At 44.1% G+C, this 18,917-nt stretch overlaps 1 protein-coding gene across 2 annotated transcripts in view; it reads right to left on the reverse strand.

The window, feature by feature from the left end:
- The window catches only part of LRRC8D (leucine rich repeat containing 8 VRAC subunit D), a 143,641-nt gene that overhangs the window by 92,809 nt on the left and 31,915 nt on the right, over positions 1-18,917 (reverse strand). Inside the window, exon 2 of one of the 2 annotated variants that reach the window (XM_004699271.2) lies at positions 5,923-6,057. The gene's annotated coding sequence lies outside the window, so the exon portion shown is untranslated. Of the gene's footprint in view, positions 1-5,884; positions 6,058-18,917 lie in introns of both variants that reach the window. The other variant, XM_045292144.1, reaches the window with a different exon arrangement.

Genomic DNA, 18,917 nt, shown 5'->3' on the forward strand with positions numbered 1-18,917 from the left:
GATGGATTGATCCACCACCAATCGGGCTTTTAGGACAGCTTCCTTTGCCCTCCCAAGTCCTTTTGAAAGCCCTGGCTCTCAGCAAGCCCTTGCACACCATTAGGGCCTTGGGCTGGAGACCTCCCTCATCCAGATGGTGTGTCGCTGTCTTTGTCACATTTAAGACTTAATAAATACATTCCTTACATTATAATTGAGACGGAGGGCCTCTTTTGTACCGTAAAATGACAGGATTTTCAATGGCTGGATTTTTGGACATAGATTGCCAGGCCTTTCTTCCTAGGTACCATTGGGTTAAACCTCTAAACTTTCAGTTAGCCATCAAGCTCATTAAATATCTGCACCACCCAGGGACTGACTCCCTTGATAATTCATCTAAAAAACACTGCCAGGGAGTTGATTCCAACTCAGAGTGACCCAGAGACAAGGTAAAACTGTCCCTGTGGTTTTCTAAGACTGTCACTGTTTATTGGAGTAGATGGTCACATCTTTTTCCTGAGGAGTGGCTGCGAGATTCAAACTGCTGACCTCGTGGTTAGCAGCACAACGCATAACCACTATGCTACCGGGGGTCCTTTGAAAACTCATAGGAGGTGGGAATTAAATGAGAAAAATATACTGTAGGCGATGCTGAGCTCCTGCCTTAGGGAGTGGTGAATGGTGGAGTCTTTCACAAGATGGAGGAAAAATTTGAAACTGCTCAGCAAAAATTGTTTGAAAGAGTATTTTTGTTTTCCTTCCAATTTCATACCTCTGCATCTATTATGGGCAAGTTTAAAAAACAAAAATACTATTGACTTGCATAATCACCCAACACCCAGAGGCGGCAATATTCAAAACAAGTTTGTGTTCTTTTTGGAAAGTCTTGGTTCAAAGACCAAAACAAAAAGCAAAAACACCAGACAAATCCGATCCTTACTACTGATAGGGTGACTTAAAGCAAACCCAAGGATAACTTAAGACCTTTCTTTGATAGGGCAATGGGCAACAACAGGTCAATAAACAGAGAGGCCTTTAGATCTAAGGGACTCCCGCTCAGTATTCCACCCAGAAGACACAGGAATATAAATATCAAAAGGACTGGGAATTCAAGTTCAAGGGACCGATGCACCTGGCAGAACTGAACTCAGCATAAACTTTCATCCACAACAAACTCACAAATTTCTAAGGACAAACAGCTCTGAGAAAATTTTCTCATGACCCACCCGGCCCCCCATGAACATTTAATATTTCAAAAATGCTTAAAAACCAGAACAAAGCAACTTAAGACTCTCAAAGGGTCAGAGCAACTGGAATGAGTTGAAGAATGCATTATACATGAAAGACAGGAAGACTTAATAAACTGGGCATCTTCACACCACAGCACAAAAAAAACAAAGAAGAACTGGACTAACACAGACCACAGAGAGTATCACATAAAAGGAAATACATGCCTGGCCAAGCCTGCAACAGAAAGTCTCGGATAAACTTGCTTGGGCTCCCTAACACCAAGGCACAAGGAAGGAAGACTCGCAATCATTGTTAGCATCTCGAAAGTAGGAAGCGATGGGCCTTTCCTGACATGTCAGGTCATCCCGAGTCTTAAGGAGGCATGTCGCAGCAGAGGGTGGGCCAGACAGTTCAACCCAACAGCCACTGGCTCCACAGTAGGATGTGGAGGCTGGGTCTGCTCCTGTTTCCTCTTTCAGGAGCTGCTGATGGGAAGGCTACTCACAAAGGCCAACTCAGTGGAGTACATGAGCAGCAGTTTTCTTTGATTAGCGCTGGCTTTATGCTTATTCTGAGCCAGGGCGTGTTGGAAAACTGTCGTAGTTGTTGTAAGGTGCCCTCATGGTGCAATGGCTAAAGCACTCAGTGGTAACCAAAGGCTTAGCCTTTGGTCTGAACCCATCAGTTGCTCCGCGTTTGTAGTAAAGCTGACAGTCTTGGAAGCCCTTTGAGGCAGTTCTATTCATCGATAGGGTGGTTGACGCACAGCCCACCTGACGGCACGGGGATTCTGATTGAGGTTATGCACCAGGCAGAGCTATCCAATTCACGACCCAGAGCCGCCCAAGAGGGTCCCTGGGAGGTTCTATGACTGTAACTCTTCTCAAGAGTAGAAAGCCCTCTCACCCCTGAAGTGGCTGGTGGTTTCGAAATGCTGACCTTGCAGATCACAGCCCAATCCGTAACCACTATGCCACCAAGGTTCCCACAGAGCTGGCCAAACAACGCCCACATTTATCATCAAACAGGGGCAAAGGCTGAGCAATTTGACTGCGAACATGGGACGCTTTCCATGAATGCCTTAGTAAGCCGGTAGAGCTCATGGAGCATGGGCCATCTTTGCACCCTAACGAAATGACTCCTCCCAAAGCCAGTGAGGAAAACCACGGGCACTCCAGGAAGATGGCAGCCATTAGTCCAAAGCACTGCCGGTCCACACAAAGCACGGCAGCCGGTGCCTGGATACCCATGCCAGCCTCTCTGCTCAGGAACACTAACGAAGGCCCTGGCCCAGGTGTGTCAACAAAATTCCCATTCACGAAAAAGACGGGGCTTACTGGTCTGAAACACACACTGCTTTTGCCCCCACAGCGTTCAACCTTGGGACTGAAGTCATTTCCGAAGGCCACCTTTCAGCCCACTCCTCATGGCCACCTGCCAGCCAAATAGCAGCCTGGTCCCGAAGAGAAACAACACCACCTAAGAGGAAAATGCTCCTTAGAACAACTGACTGTGGGAGACCAGAAGGGCAACATCTCCTCAGGGGCAGAGATGACGGACGAACTGGACAGAAGGAAATGGGCTATCGTGCGGAGAGGCCCACACACTGCAGAGAAGGCAGCCAACATCACGGAGCAGCCTGGGCGTGAACCACTGGTGAAAAGGCAAATTGGCTAGGCGCACTTTCACCTACAGCATAGCAAAATGTTTCCAAGAAAAATACAAAATATGACTCCTCAGCAGACAGGCCCGTGTCCCGTGCTGCATCGTCATGTAAGAGAACAACGACAGTATGAGGGTCGCACAGCTCGCACATGCAGCATTAGCATGGAAACACGGGCTTTTCTGGCACAGAGCTGGAAAGTGAACCGTGCACACGCATTGGGAGTCATGAGAAGTTTCAAATCTCTTTAACCCGTGCTGTCCAGTGTGGCTTGAAGGAGACCTGTTCCTCCGATGAAAGCATAATTTGTTGCCCCGCAACTTTACCCTCTGTACCCCAGGAGTCAACTGGATCTTACATCAACCTTTCTTACATCAGCAGGAAGTAAGGCTTCTTCGCAAAGTCTTTATCAAACCTCTACTAAGGGGCAAGAGAAACTACTAGAAGAATCTCAAAATGATTCTGGAAAACGGATCTTAAAACAGGATTTCCAAAGTCATGGCACAAAGTGTTGGAATTAGAAACTTATTCAGAAGGTTGAAGGTGGGCCTGTCTTTGGTTCATTATCTCACCAAGAGTAGGATGTATCTATTTGTTTAGAAAGGAATCAATAGTTTTCCTTAATTGTTAGCATAAAAGAGTTACAGTATTATTGATTGGAAAGAGATGACAAGGTAGAGAGGCTTTTATTTCTTTCGGAGAAACTTAAATGGTGTATTTGCTCTATTGTGGAGTGGTTCAGTTTGATCACAGAAAGCAATGTGAAAGCTCTCTCTCCAACATGGATGAAAACTTACTCAGAACGGAGCAGCTCATCTGTTTGTGCACCCACTCAGCTCCTAAGGTTCTCCCCACAACTGGGGAATAATGCTATGTAAAACCGTATTTTAAGATTATAGAAATGCTGCTTATGTTCTGGTCTTATTGTTACTGCCCCCCATAATATAACTACATACTAAATAGACATGGAAAATTCATTTAGTAGTCACATAAATACACAAAAATATGTAGTATACTATGTTTTTATACATCATACGCAAATAATCACATGTGCGGATTTATCAATTATAAAAATATGATTTGCAGTGCTCAATGTGGTTCCAAGAATACTGCCCCAAATAATTTTTATGATTTTCCATAATTGTCCACTCCACTGTTTACAACCACCTCTGAAAGTACAAAATGAGTATTAGCCCCTTTGTCACGGTGCTGTGCTAACTGGGCGATCTCCTGCTGGGCATTTGTGACAGAACTAACTAGGAGCTCCAGCTTCTTTCAGAAAGCAAATGATGACCAAACATGCAGAGGAACCATCGTGTAAGAAATGGATGAAAAAGCAAGTCACCTTTGGTGCCAACAACCTTTTCCTAAGAGCAGTTATTAAAGCATTATGGTTTCCACGTATAAAAAGCAAGATAATCTATTTAGGCTCCATTCTTTGGAGGTGAGAGCTCGAGATTGCTGATAATCCTCTTTCCTTGTATGTAAAATAATGAGAAGACTGACTTCCTTTCTCCATCCACAGTTCCTGCCCCCAAACTCTCTCTCAAGTAATTTTCACTGCTGTACCTAAGGAGCAAAAAGGCATCCAGAGGTTCTAATGGAGGCTTCCATCAAGTGAAAACGAGAGAGAATGGACCAATGTCAATAGGGCAAAGGCACTCTAGCCAACACAGGTAATACTTCGATGAATGAACCAATATAGTAACAACGCCAAGATCTTTCCTCATTGTTCCTCCACTAAGAAGTCCTTGTATCAAAAATCTCTCACTCCAAAATGAGGGAAAAATTTCAACTGCCTACCCTTATTTCCCATACCTACTGAACAGTCTACTAACACGGTCTGTGCTGCAAAGATTAAAATTCAGTAACATTTCAAGCCAGTTATCAGTATCCCAGAAACTTGATTCCTGAACATTATCCTTTTTATATAACATTTAAAGTCACCTTATCATAAAGGAGACCTATTAAATTCTACTCATGATACCTACAACAGCATTTATTTATAGCTTTGTGGTCCCTTTGAAAATTTTATACATTTTCACTTAGCTGAAATAATCACTGTGGTGTGAGTGAATTCCTTTTTACACTTACTTCAAAATATTTCTAGTGGTTTTGTTGGTATCACAGTGCTTTGTTTTATTCCTTTTAAACAAAACAACTGCTTATTTTGCTTACTTTAAAATTTTTTACTCGAAAAATAAAAGGTATGAGAATAAAGACCCTTAATGTCCAACAGAAGGAAGAGCAAAAGGAGCTTGTTTTTATGAAGACTCTCTGGAGTCATCACTGGGCATTTGTGACGTGTGCAATGCAGGAAGCAAGCAGCGACAGATGGAGCTCGCTGCCGCTTTCTAACTTTAACTTTCAAACACCTTAACTTGGTTTACATGCAAGTGCAAATCAACTCAGAAGGCATAATTAACATCTCTAGGTGGGTAATGGCATTTTCCCAGGGGCCCTAAGTCCACTGATATCTAGACAAAAAAGTCCTGCACAAGAAAGCTGTTGAATAAGCAGGGTGGGCAAGTCAAACGCTGCAGCCGCTCCGCGGGAGAGAGAGATGAGGCTTTCTGCTCCTGTGGCGATGGACAGCCTGCGAAACCTTCTCTCAGGCCACAGCCGATTCCATGGCAGTGAGTTCTTTCCACCGATTCCTGCAGATTCTCCACCCACATCCCTGCCCACCCAGCACCCTCCCTACAGCAGAGCAGGCAAACCAACCCTTAGAAATGTTGCTTAGAAAGCAGTATTTTGACTAGTTTCTAAATGCTCTTGTTCTATTGTATTTTAAAAGGTGTGGGTATATCCATCTCTATATCAACCATGAATATACAGCAAACATCAATGATACAGAAACAGAGGCATGTCTGAGTTGAGTCAATTTTAAGGGGAAACCTTTTTATGCTAAAACACCATCCCATGAGGGATCCCAGATTGTGTTGTAAGACAAGGGCCAACAATCTTTCCCACGCAAGGCGAGGAGAGGCCCAGACGTCTGCCTTTTCATACCTGTGGAAGCGCAGGTGGTTGTGGGACAATGTGCTCACCTCAGGCTGAGAGCAGAGAGAGGGCGTGTGGTCTAGAACCCGAGGAGCGTTTTAGCTTGTTTTGCTGTGATCTGCCTCTTCTTGTCGCATCAAAATGAAAAGAGCTCTGTTGCTCCTGATTACAAAATATGCTTCCTAAAGAAAGAAAGAAAAAGTCAATATAGAAAGCTATAGAAACAAGACAATAAAAATCGTCTATGATACCACCACCCAGTGCTGTTACGTTGATGCTGTTGTCAGGTGCCCTCGGCCGGTTCCGACTCATAGCGACCCTCTGTCCAACAATGAAGCACAGCCCAACCCTGGGCCATCCTCACGTTCGCTGTTTGGGCCCGTTGCTGCAGCCAGTGGGCCAACGCCTCGGGTGATAACCCACTGACGACTACTCTTAATGTTTTAGTGTATAGCCTTCCCATATTCTACCATTTTCCCACAAATGTTTGTTTAGAAGCTGAGATCAATTGTAAATTCATGGCAACCAATAAAAATTATTTTTAAAAATATAATTGATATTTTATATTTTTCTAAGAAAAGAAATAATATGGAATCGTAGAAATTGCTCAGTTAAAACCAAGGATCTTGAAAGCACAGACCAGAAAGAGACAGGTGCACCAGATTCCTGGTGGCAGCACTCAAATAGCCCAAAGTGGAAATGGCCTACATGCTCAGAAACAAATAAATATGTAAACAACATGTGGTATCTATGTGCAAATGGAATACTACACTCAGTCTGTGGGAGAAATGAAGTGTGGATATAAACTGCAGACACTGTGGCTGGAACTTTAGACTTTAGGCTGAGCAAAAGAAATGAATCGCAAAGGAATACATATTGTGTGACCTCACTTAGATCAAAAGACAGGAAAAGGCAAATGTATAGAGGCCAAAGTCCACACGTGGTCACCAGGGGCAGGAGGGAGGGGAAAGGCAGAGTTAATGGTGATGGAAAAATCACACGGATTACGGATGGGACTGCATGACCATTTATTATCATTGCTATCAGTAAGTTATGTTACTATAAGAATAAACAGATGGCAGAAAAAGGGATAAAAAGAAAGATCAATTGCAACCAATGGAAAACAATTACAATCATGGTGGATATTAGTCCATCGACATCAATGATTACTTTCGATGTGACTATTCTAACTACACCAATGAAAAGATAGGGGTGTCTCAGTGCCACAGTGCTGATTCTGACTCATAGCAATTGCCCTTGTGGGGTTTTCGAGATTGTTAACGTTTCACTGTAGCAGAGAGCCTCATCTTGCTCCTGTGGAGTTCCGCTGGCGGTTTCAAATTGCCGACCTTGCAGTTGGCAGACCAATGTGTAACCACTATGCCACCAGGGCTCTTCTTCAGTGGAAAAGATTTGATATTTGCACCTCTGACAGGTCCCAGGTTTCACGGGTTTTACTATCCCATAGCACAGCGGTTCTCAACCTGTGGGTTGCAACTCCTTCACAGGGGTTGCCCGATTCATAACAGTAACAAAATGACAGTTACAAAGTAGCAACAAAAACAATTTTATGGTTGGGGGGGGGGGGTATCACCACAACTAGAGGAACTGCATTCAAAGGTGGTGGCATTAGGAAGGTTGAGAACCAATGCTATAGCAGATTCCTTCTCCCGTGCAGTTTAATGCTCCACACGGGCAGCTTAGCTTTGGCTAGTACAGCTACGAAATGATTTGCTGAGATAGCAAGACTAAGTTCATGTTTAAGGGATCCATGGATGCAGAGAGTCAGCGGTTTTTCTATGATCTTCATAAATGTATTGGCCAAGAAGGCTATTTTCACTGCTGCTTGTCTACCATAGCCACATCAAACCCAACTTAGAAATGGGTTCTCCGGGGCACACTGCAAACTGAGGGGTTAAGCTACGGCATGTGCATTTAGGCTAAGACATGATGGCATATAGCATATTCACAAAGATGTGTTTCCGAATTGCACATACATCTTGGACTTTGTGCAAAAAAAAAAAGCAAATCAAGTATTTATCTTGGTTTTCTGAGGTTAGAAAAATGACTGAAAATTTCCCTTGTGAGATGATGCTAGAATCTCTGATCTCTACTGCTCTGAGGCCACAGTTAGGCCATTCCGTTTATTTTGAGAACTCAAACCCTTCCTGTTGTTTCTCAGGAAACAGAGCAACACATTGAGAGACTACATTTTAATGTCAAGTTTTTTAACTATGTTTCACTTTGAAGAAAATTTAATTATGTGGAGAAATTCAGACTTTCAAAAGGAAACCAGAGCAGTAGGGTGGAGAATGGAATTGTCAGACCTGAGCTAAAAGGAGAATTAAAGGAAAAAAAAACCCCAAAACCCTGTTACACCCTATTTCTTCCTGTGAAGAATTCTCTACGCAGTAAGTGTGTAATAGCTAATGTGGAGTGAAGGAAAATACCCACAGTACCCCTAAATCTGGAAGAGCACCAAGAAACAACAGTGACTGGATTTTCAAGTGCTCCTCCCCCCTCCGGAGTGACTTTTCTGACCTGGAGTCACCTTTTAATGCTCACCACACTTCCAAAGTGCTTGAAAGGAAGAAAAGAATTGGCTTTATAAAGTAAAACATTCTAGGAGAAGAACATGCCTACAGAGAAGAGTAATGAAATACCTCAACCTCTTTCTGAATTCTCTACAGACAAAGAAAATTAAGAGGTGGTGAAGGAGATGGGAGGGAGTAAGGACTCTTAAGCCAGTGGTTCTCAACCTTCCACATGCTGCGACCCTTTCATACAGTCCTCCTGTTGTGGTGACCCCCAACCATAACATTATTTTCGTTGCTACTTCATAACTCTAATTTTGCTACTGTTATGAATCCAGTGACCCCTGTGAAAGGGTCATTCGACCTCCAAAGGGGTCAGGGACCCACAGGTTGAGAACCGCTGTTCTTAAGGTAAGCTGCAAATAAACAGTCTTCACCTTCTCCACCTGCTGGATTCCCCTGTCTAATGTGCTGTATTTTTAACTAAGAGGAAGAAACAGGCCTGGTGAAAAGAAAGTGCAGCCAGAGAAGGAGAGACACATTACAGAGAAACAGTGTACCTGATGAGTAAAAAGACCTCCCCCATGTGCACGAAATGACCATGCCTTCTGCCCCCCCGGGATTCCTCAGGACCGGGGCCACACAGCAGGCAGGGCAAATGGCAAATTGAGCCTGTCTTCCTCCTGCCTGTTGCCACACTCAGCACAACAATAGACCCACCAGCTGTCCTGGTCTCCTAGTACCCACTTCCCAGTAGTACTGCATGACAGTTGCCATCAGAAGGCGCATAAGTAACAAGGCCAGGCATCTAGCGACTCCTATTCCCTTACCCTCTGTTTGTCTAATGGTGCATAATGGGTCTCATGAAAATTCTCAGAGGGACAGGGGACTGGCGAGCACATGAACTGTAGCTCCCTCGATTCAGAGGTAGGGAAACAAGAGGCACAGAGATTTACTGATCTTCGCTAAGACTCTCCTGGGTAATGGCAGTACTGGGTCTGGAACTCAAGTTCCCAATGCTCAATCTACTGCTTCCACCACCCCACTTTCTATCTTTCCCGCTAGATCAGAGGTTCGCAACCTGTGGGTCACGACTCCTTTGGGGGTCGAACGACCCTTTCACAAGGGTCGGCTGATTCATAACAGTAGCAAAATTACAGTTATGAAGTAGCAGCGAACATAATTTTATGGTTGGGGGGTCACCACAACATGAGACACTGTATTAAAGGGTTGTGGCATTAGGAAGGTTGAGAGCCACTGCTCTAGAGCCACAAGTTTCCTTACATTATGATCTAAACTTAACTGTTTCAGGTGAGACCATGTTCCATTTTAAGAGATCATTGATGTTCCTCATATTACTTTAAAAACCAGGGAGGAAATTCCACCAGCAGTACCGAGTTCTCACAGACAAAACCCCAACTGAGCCCTCAAGGCTGTACAATTAGTACTCATCCCAAAGCACTGGATAAAATGCTCCACTGGCTCCTCACTCTCAGCAGGCTACAGCTGCCATTTTGCCGTGGAAATCCATGCCAGGAGGAGTGCCCGTTCCCCGCTTCCGCCCTCTCCACTCACACACTCAGCGCTGGTCACACATTCCATACTCTTGTCGCCTTCCCTCCTGCATCAAAGACATAGACATATGTCTCTACGTCCTTCCAATATGATTTTCAAACTCATATCCAAAATAATTGTATTAGGAAAAAGTAATTTAACGCCAAACCCAACGGTGTCCCAGACCTCAGCTCCCTATTATCTTTCCTGGACCCCTAGTCACCGCTCCCTAGTGACTCTCCTCCCGCTTCTCATCTCACCAGTACACAAGCCCTTCTCTGGTTTACTTCCTAGCCCCACCCTCTCCTTTCCTTAGCCGGTACCACCCCCTTTGCTCAGGTCCTCGTGGGCTCCACTTGCATTATTGTGAGAACCGCTGGGCTGCTCCGTGTTTTCTCTTCACAGTACCTAAGATCCTAGTCGGAGCATGCCTTTCACCATGTGATGACTCCACAGTGCTGGCAGGACAAAGTCCCAACTCCAGAAGTGGCCTCTGTAACTCTGCCCACTGGACCAAGATTTACCCACCTTCCCTTTCCCTCCACACAAGGCCTCCCTGCTCCAGTCCCTCACCTTCCATCTGTGGGCCACACATACCACTTTCTCACAGCTCTGACCCGGAAGGGATGTTTCCTCTGTCTGGACTGCTTTTCTACTGCCCCAAACCAAACCCAAACCCACCGCTATCATTCTAACCCACAGTGATTTTTTTAGAGGGTTTCTCAGGCTGTAAATCTTTATGGGAGGCAGACAGCCTCATCGTTCTCCCTTGGAGTGGCTGGTGGGTTTGAACCAATGACCCTGCAGTTAGCAGCCCTGCACGTACCAGACCAGTGCGATCAGGCCCTGTGCTTATCCTGGAAAGTCACCTGACACCCTCCGAGATTCAGCACGCCAGTAAGCCTCTTTGTGAATCCTTTCCTCCGAAGGAAGCATGAACAAATGACTCCCCGCCCTGTGCCCCCCTCGCTATGACTGCTGATCACAGTGACCCCTGGACGCAAACCAAGGCAAGCCCCACTCACTGCAACACCCAAGGGCGAGTAAACTGTCCCACGCTTTTGCCGCTTTTATGGAAGCAGACTGCCACATCTGTCTCCGGAAAAGGGGCTGGTAGGTTTGGACCATCAATCTTTCGGTTAGCAGCTGCTAACCACAGCACCACCAAGACTCCGAAATATATCACTGTAGGTGCCTGAGATTCTTCTTGGTTTATGTGCCTATCTTCTGGGGTCAGGCACTGGGTCACAGTCACACTGGTTCCCCAGAATGCAGCAGAGTGCTCAGAGCACAGCAGGTAGCGGGAAGAGAGAGAAGAGACGTAGTGCTTAGCAGTTTGGAGCTCAGTAATTGTTAAATGGAGGAAGGACGGGGCTGTCAATTACGTTAGGATAGCTGAGAGGGGGTTGGTAGGACAGGTGCAGGTGACAGCTGGCCAGGGCAGCACAGAAGAATCTGAAGGAGACGTGAGAACTATCAGAACTGATGAAGTCCTCTACTGAGTAGGGAAGTCGGGTTAGTGGGGGGCCGATTATCATCAAGCTCCAGTGAGTACCTAACAAGTCCTGTTCAAAGCGCAACAGAACAAAGTTGAAGGACATTGTCCTCATCTGTCTATGAAGGGTTAGTAACTTTGTCAAGCTTTCTGCAAGCTTAGTGGGTTTCAGTCATTAACTAAAAGGACCACAGCCTCCGCCTATATTCATAAAATAGATTAAGCACTATAGATGAAAATAAAATACAGTCTACTCCTCATACTAATCCTAGTATGAATGGCCAAAGGTAGATTCATCATGTCATCTCATCTCTATCTTTACAACAGAATCTGTTCCCCACAATAATTTCAAAATTATTTATGATACACCATGCTATATGCACCATGGTTTCATCCCATTTTAGAAACCAAGGGAAAAGCACACTGCACACTCCGCCTAGGCAGAGAAATCAGCTGCTTATCAATCGGAATGGCCTGGCATTCAAGTGTGACAAAAATTGGAGATGGGAGAAGTGAACGGGGAGTAGAATGAGGCAAAGTAAACTTGGAGGAAACTGAGCTGAAACTAAACAGTGATGTTTTCTAAAAAATGATGAGACAAGTAAAATTAACTAGCTTTCAAAAGTATTCACTCATGTGTTACAGATCACACCTTATAAAACATTCATTCATTCAAAAGCCACACCAGGAGTGCACAGCGCAGCTTTGTGAGCACATGCAGGGCACAGAAGAAGAGAAACTTCCGAACGGAGACGCCCACTGGCCTACAGAGATGGCCAGCAGGTGTGAAGGGGCACCTGCATTGTGTGCTTACGGGTCCTGTACTGCTTTTAAAGGGGAAAGAGAGAAGTAAATGTAATGTTAAGAATGTCAAATGAAATTATTTTACCAAGAAAGTTAAAAAAATTACTCCCAGAGAAATAAACACATCTATAAAATCCATGCCAATAAGTAGCAGAATTCACCTAAAAATATTCTAAACAAGTTTGAAGCTTTGCATTGATATTAGCATCTCAACCAGGTAAGGCAAAGTTCGCTCAAGCTGTATGTGACAAAGCCACGGTAATTAAAGCCAGGGTGTTAGCAGCCGAGCCCAAACCCAACTATTTTCATCAAGTTGCTTCCAATGCCATGCCCAGCAGCAACTCTCGGGGAACTACCCTACAGGGTTCCTAAGGCTGAAATCAACGCAGAAGCTCACTGAAACATCCTTGTCCCTGGTGAGTTCGAACCACTGACCTTTGGATTGATGACAGAGTGCTTAACTCCTGGGCTTCCAAGGCTCCTCTACTGCTAACAGCCCAGGCCAGACATAGAAGGCAAGTGAACAAAACAGAGATCTCAGAAAGACACAGGCACGCACCCCCACCCATAAACCTTATGTACTAGAGGCGGCACCGAAACTCCGGACAGCAAGGCTGGATGATTTGATAAATAGCGCTGGCTCATGATCCAATCAGATTTTTAAAAAATAGAGTTGAATTTATACCTCTTATTTCTAATTCCAAGCAGCTTAAAACCAAAGTGATAAGTGTGAATCTATAAAGCTAATATAAGTGAGGAGACTGTATTTGTGATCCCAGAATAAGGATCTCTTCAATGACTCAATGCACAAACTGTTATAATAAAAATTGATGGGTTAAAAAAATACACTGGGTATTCTTTTGCTGAGGAAGGTATCAAGGACAAAATTATCAAATAAGTAACATATGGGGAGAAGGTATTCGTATTACTTAAATCTAATAAGAAAATAACTTCTGGGATATTTAAGGAGCTGTTTAAAAAATCCCTCAAAGAACTTCTTAGAAGAAAAAGCCAAAAGAAAATACAGGCTAAAAATACCAACAGAAAATTAATATAAATGAGAAATAAAATAGACAAGAAAATACTCAACCTCACTAGGAATCAGGGAGATGCAACATAAAACTATGGGTACAAGTAACGTCTATCAGGTAGTTGTTGTTGACAGAAATGGGCTCGTTGGTTCCAGCTCGAAGCAACCAGAAGGAAACCCATTGGGTCCCTGCCCCACCGCATACTTGTTATGCTTCGGTCACCATCGGTCCATCTCCTTGAGGGTCTTTCTCCTTTTCCACCCATCCTCTTTACTAAACATGGTCTCTCAGCGGAGCATGATCAAAAGAAATCCTCATGCAGTTATTGGTGGGGTATAAACTTGACAACAATATGCACAATTCTTCCTAAGAGCAAATGTTTTGAGAATGATGAGGGCAACGAATGCACAAAGGTGCTTTACACAATTGGTGTATATATGGATTGTGATAAGAGTTGTATGAGCCCCCAACAAAAAGATTAAAACAATAATAAAATAAAAGATATAGTTTATTCCTGAAAAAAATGTGCAATTCTTGTTAACGTTAGTAAGCCTGTACTAAATGTTATAATCCAGTTACATTGCTTTTAGGCAATATTCCTTCAAGAAGCTTTCACAAAGGCCAAAAAATTCCGAATAATCTAAGCTCCCTGGGAATAAAAAAAAGAAAAAATATTGTATGAAAGCCAAAAACATTTACAAAATGTAGATCCTTTATGATCTTAGTCCTGAATTCTACATATGACTTCAGCCTTTGCTGAACAGGTGATTCAGAATAAACAACATGTTATCACATCATTGCATAAGCGAAGTTAAGGGAAGAAGAAAAAACAGATGATGGGAGGGAAACATTTTAAAAGTGGAGATTGCACACACCTGGACTCTAGTCCAAGACCTTAGCTTATCCCTGTGCCTTGGAGAATCTGTGCCTACCTCAGTTTCTTCTCCTGAAATAGGAGTCACGCCTACCCTGCACAAGACCAGGAGGTGTAGTGTTGGACACATATGAGGTATTCAACAAATAAAATCAGTTGATATTGTGTGAACTCCCATACATGGTGGGGCAGAGTGAAATGATTCTAATAAGACTTTTACCATCTCACTTCCTGAAGCAGATCAGTAGCTCTTCTTCCCAAGGTGATTCTGGGTAGACTTAAACCTCCAAACTTTTGGTTAGCAGCTAGCTAAGTGCTCAACCATCTGTACTACCAAGGCATTTAATACATTTAATACATTTAATACATAGGAAGAGATTACTTTACCAGAAAGAAGTTCATGCACCAATGCTAATGGATGCAAGTGTCTAAACCCTCTTAAGTAGAGTGATGTTAGCAGGCAGTAAAATAAGATTGACTATTTCCTTATGAACTTGTATGTCAATTTTTCCCACTACCGACCAGAAATAAGTAGTGTGGCCTCTGTGAGACTGTTGCTGGTGATGATTACATCTGAGGTGATTCCGTAAGTGGCGTTAGAGCCCAGACTCTCAAATATAAGTATTCATCCCCAAAAAGGGGGATCATTACAGAAGTTCCCAGAAGAAGATACTTTCAGAAGAAATCCAGTTATCCATGACCAAATAACAGCAAAGACGTCAGAGTTTAGCAGGAAAAACAACTAACCCAGAAACAAGATCTGATCCAAAATCAGGATTTTACACATCACCTATTGAATGCAAAACAAAGAGGAACAATTCCATGCTTATAAACTGATTGCTAAAAAAACGTACATCTGACACCACCACTTTAGCATGTTCAGCTTGGAGAAGTTGTTTTACTTTGGCCCAGATTTTCAACTCATGGACTTCAGGTTCTAGGAGAGGTCAATAGGCAAAATCCCTACCTCACACACACACACATATAAACTCTTTTACAAATGTCACACGATGTTATGGTCCTCATTTAAAGTGCACACACATTTGAGTGACATTATGTAGTAACTTTGTCACTAAGTATTTTGCTGTCAAGAGATGAAAATCCAAACTGCAGATTTCTGAAACTGTTCAGTGTAAAATAAAAGCTTCCTGAGTTTTGTGAAGGGGCATGTTTTTAAAGTTTAGTTTCTGGCTAGGAAGATAATGTTCATTTTCTAATAGTCATGAGGAGAGAGGGTGTTTAAAAACTGAAAATCTACTTACATGATTTCTGCTCCTAGCCCTCCTTTGAACATTATTTTTCCTTGGCATTTAACATCAAAGCTAGTTAGCCCTTCACTGTCTTTCTGTTGAAAAACAGAGCTGGCTCACAAGTTGCTGCAACTCACCAGTGCAGACAAGAATAGCAGTACAATGTGCACTAGGAAAATATGCTCAGATCACTCCATTCTCCACTTAAAACAGAAAGAGTACTCGCTTTATCTCCTCCCCCTCACCTCCCTCCAGCCTTTTCCCCCCTGCTTGACACACTTCCACAGCAGGGAAGTTATCAGCCACAACAGACACTGCACGTCCCACACATTGCCACTGCCATCAAGTTGACTCCAACTCACTGCGACCCTACAGGGCAGGGTAAACTTGCTCCCCAGGCCTCCCATGGCTGTATCTCTTCATGGGGACAGTCAGTCTGGTTAGCAACCCAATGCATAACCTTGTGCCAGCAGGCCTCCCCGATATTTAAAGGACTGGAGAGAAAATGCAGCATTTCTCAAGGAACAGACTCCAAATTTTAATTTATATTCTTCTCTATACAATATAAAACATTAGCCAAAGAGAATCTTTAAGTACTACAGTTTTTTTTCAAAGCTAATTTATTTCCATATGGGAAATATTTCTAAATTTTAATATGTAAAGTGTGTACATGTTTACCATTTTGTCAGTAATAGGTATAGCAAGGTGTTATATTACAGTGCTGGTAGTAGTGGGGTCTACAGAGAGCTGTGTATAGCATTTATTAACTTGTTTATTTTCTGAGACCTGTTTGCTCTAGGGCACCCGAGAAGTATTGAAGTGTTAACACAGGTTACCTTGACCCTGCAAAAAGATATTTACCCACTAAGAGCTGACAGGAGAAAACTATTAATCAAAAATATGCCATTAGAATTTGGGTAGAATATAAATCACAATGATGCAAAACCAGCTAAATCTAGTCACTGACACAAAGCATGTGTCATTTCAAACATACTCAGGGGGTGGGGTGGGGGTCCTTTGGGCAGAGTGTGAGCAGAGCAGTGGAAGACCCCTGGACATACAGGTAAAGCTAGTCTAGAGTCAATGTTCATCATCTCGCTTTGGGAATAGCTATGGGCCGCCTGCATCAGCACTGCCATCTTTTCCTTAGGCAGCAACTTTCCAGGTTACGAAAGAGCCAATGATTATAAATCAAGGGACCCTTGTTCAAGTCTCAGCAGTTCCATTTACTAACATGACCACTGACAAGGCACACCTTACCAGCTGTGTCCACTCTCCAAAAACAGACTAATATGAACTACACTTCAGCAGCCTGCTGAGAGGAGCAACAAATTGTAAGTGAGATACAGGGAGGAAAAAAAGTAAGTTCTGTCAACAGAAAACTGTAGTATGTAGTTTATGTAGTATGTAGTCAATTCCGCCTAAGTGATGGCCTCACGGGGGCAAAATTAAAGTGCTCTAGGGGGCTTCAAGGCCGTGACCTTTCAAAAGCAACTAGGCCTATCTTCCAGGGTACTTCTCCAAACACCAAACTCACTGTGTTCCAGTAGGGCAGAGTAGAACTGCCCCTGTGGGTTTCCGAGACTGTAAATTCGTACGAGACTAGAAAGCCTCATATTTCTCCCTCAGAACAGCTGGTGGTTTCAAACTGCTGATCTTGCAGTGAGTAGCCTAATACGCAACCCGGTATGCCACCAGGGCTCCTAAGGTACCTCTAGGTGGGTACAAAGCACCAACTTTCCGACCAGGGAGTCAAGAATTTAACCATTTGAAGTGGTGATAGAAAGGTCAGTTGTTATTATTCCCTGGTTTAAATCTAGGAAATCCTGTTCCTAGATGAGTGACAAGGTTGGGGGTCATTGAAATCACTGTATTGCATTTTGCTTGGAGTAGAGTGACAAATGTGGAAGAGAAAAGCCCCGAATAAATGAATGAACCAAAAGGCAAGAAATATAAATGGGTGTGAAAATAGAGATTTTTAAAAAACAACAACACTGAATTTGTGCAGGCCATGGCTTGTTTTCACTCTGAATCTCATGATGCGTTTGACAGGAGAGAGGCACTGATACAGACATCTCACTATTTAATTCAAAGTTAGGAAGTTCACAACTATCTCGGTAATAAGGAGGAAATTAATTGCTCTGTTCTCCTGGTGTATCTTGGTTACTTACTGCTAATACAATTATGCCTATTATTGATATTATCACAATGCTCAAAGCCAAAGCATGTTGAAAGAGATTAAAGCTCTAAAGGGCTAATGGAATAAGGAATCTTATCATTCAAATTACTTTCCTGTAGCTGGTACAAAAGAGGAGGGTTTGTAGCACAAGTTGCCAGGCTACCTGACTTCAAAAGGTTTTCTTTTCAAAGCAACATTATAGAGTGAGTATATTGTATGGTCAGCGTTTCAGCATTTTGAATGTTATAGTCAACATCACCCATCAGGAATCTACATTCCTATAAGCATTCCTTTGGAAACGTGGCTGCCCAATAAAGTGAAAGTGCTAACTCAGGACAAGCAGTCAGGTAAGAATGACACACAGAGACCCTTCTAGGGCGAAGTCTTGCTTGCTCCCTCTAGTCATTCGCTCACTTTCTAGCCTATAAAGAGTCCGATGTGTCAGGTTTCAATACGGTCCAAACATTTCATATGACACTGCGCAGTCTTCTCCCAGAGCAGACAGTTAGTTCTCCACCATCTCTGCTCCCTTAGGGTTGCCCCAAGACTGGTGTTCCCCCAGGTGGATACAATATAGGCAGGGAAGCAAGGCCGGCCTTTCAGGAAGAAGTCAATCTGGTCTGCACAGAGAAGAGCAGGCTGAGAAATAAACAAGCCACGAGTATGGATCCTGGAACCAGTCTTTCCCCGAGGCTTCTGTTCTCTACCCCGGAACACTTAAGCTAGAGCAAGGGCGGGGATGTGCAACTGGGACCTAGCTGGTAAAGTTTCAGAAAGTCGTCCTCCGTGTACTTGGATGACAAATGGGGTTTAGTAAAGAGAGATGCCTGGCTCATACTTTGAAAAGTACCTTCTGTCTTGCAGAGGGGAACCTGGCCAAGAAACCACACCTGGGGGAACATGCCAGACACCAGACTAAACAGCTCAGCGCGCTGGTGCCTCGTTTCTGATCCCAACCTTTCCTGTGCATGTCTCCATCTCGAATCCCCTCCGTTCGTGACTGCTGGGGAGCCCAGCGCGGGCCCGCAGTCTAACCAGGTGAAGAGCAGGGGCCGCCGGGCCGGGATGCCCAGGCTCGCGCCTCCTGGCCACTTTCCACGCCCCACGTACCCTCTCCCTCTCCTCACCCCCACCTCCCACTCGCGCCACCCCGGAGAGCGGCCCAGCCCGGAGTTCCGTTCGTCCCCTGGGGCAGCCGGCGAGGAACAAAGAGCGGCTGCTCCCGGCAGCGGCCGAGAGGCGCGCGCAGGGCGCCGGCAGCCCGGGCGGCCGGGCAGAGCAGCCCCGGGAGCAGCTCAGCGCAAACCAGCCTGGAAAGCGC

The sequence above is a fragment of the Echinops telfairi genome, unplaced genomic scaffold (assembly GCF_000313985.2).
Source record: "Echinops telfairi isolate 266 unplaced genomic scaffold, ASM31398v2 ScPeMD7_443;HRSCAF=831, whole genome shotgun sequence".
NCBI lineage: Eukaryota > Metazoa > Chordata > Mammalia > Afrosoricida > Tenrecidae > Echinops > Echinops telfairi.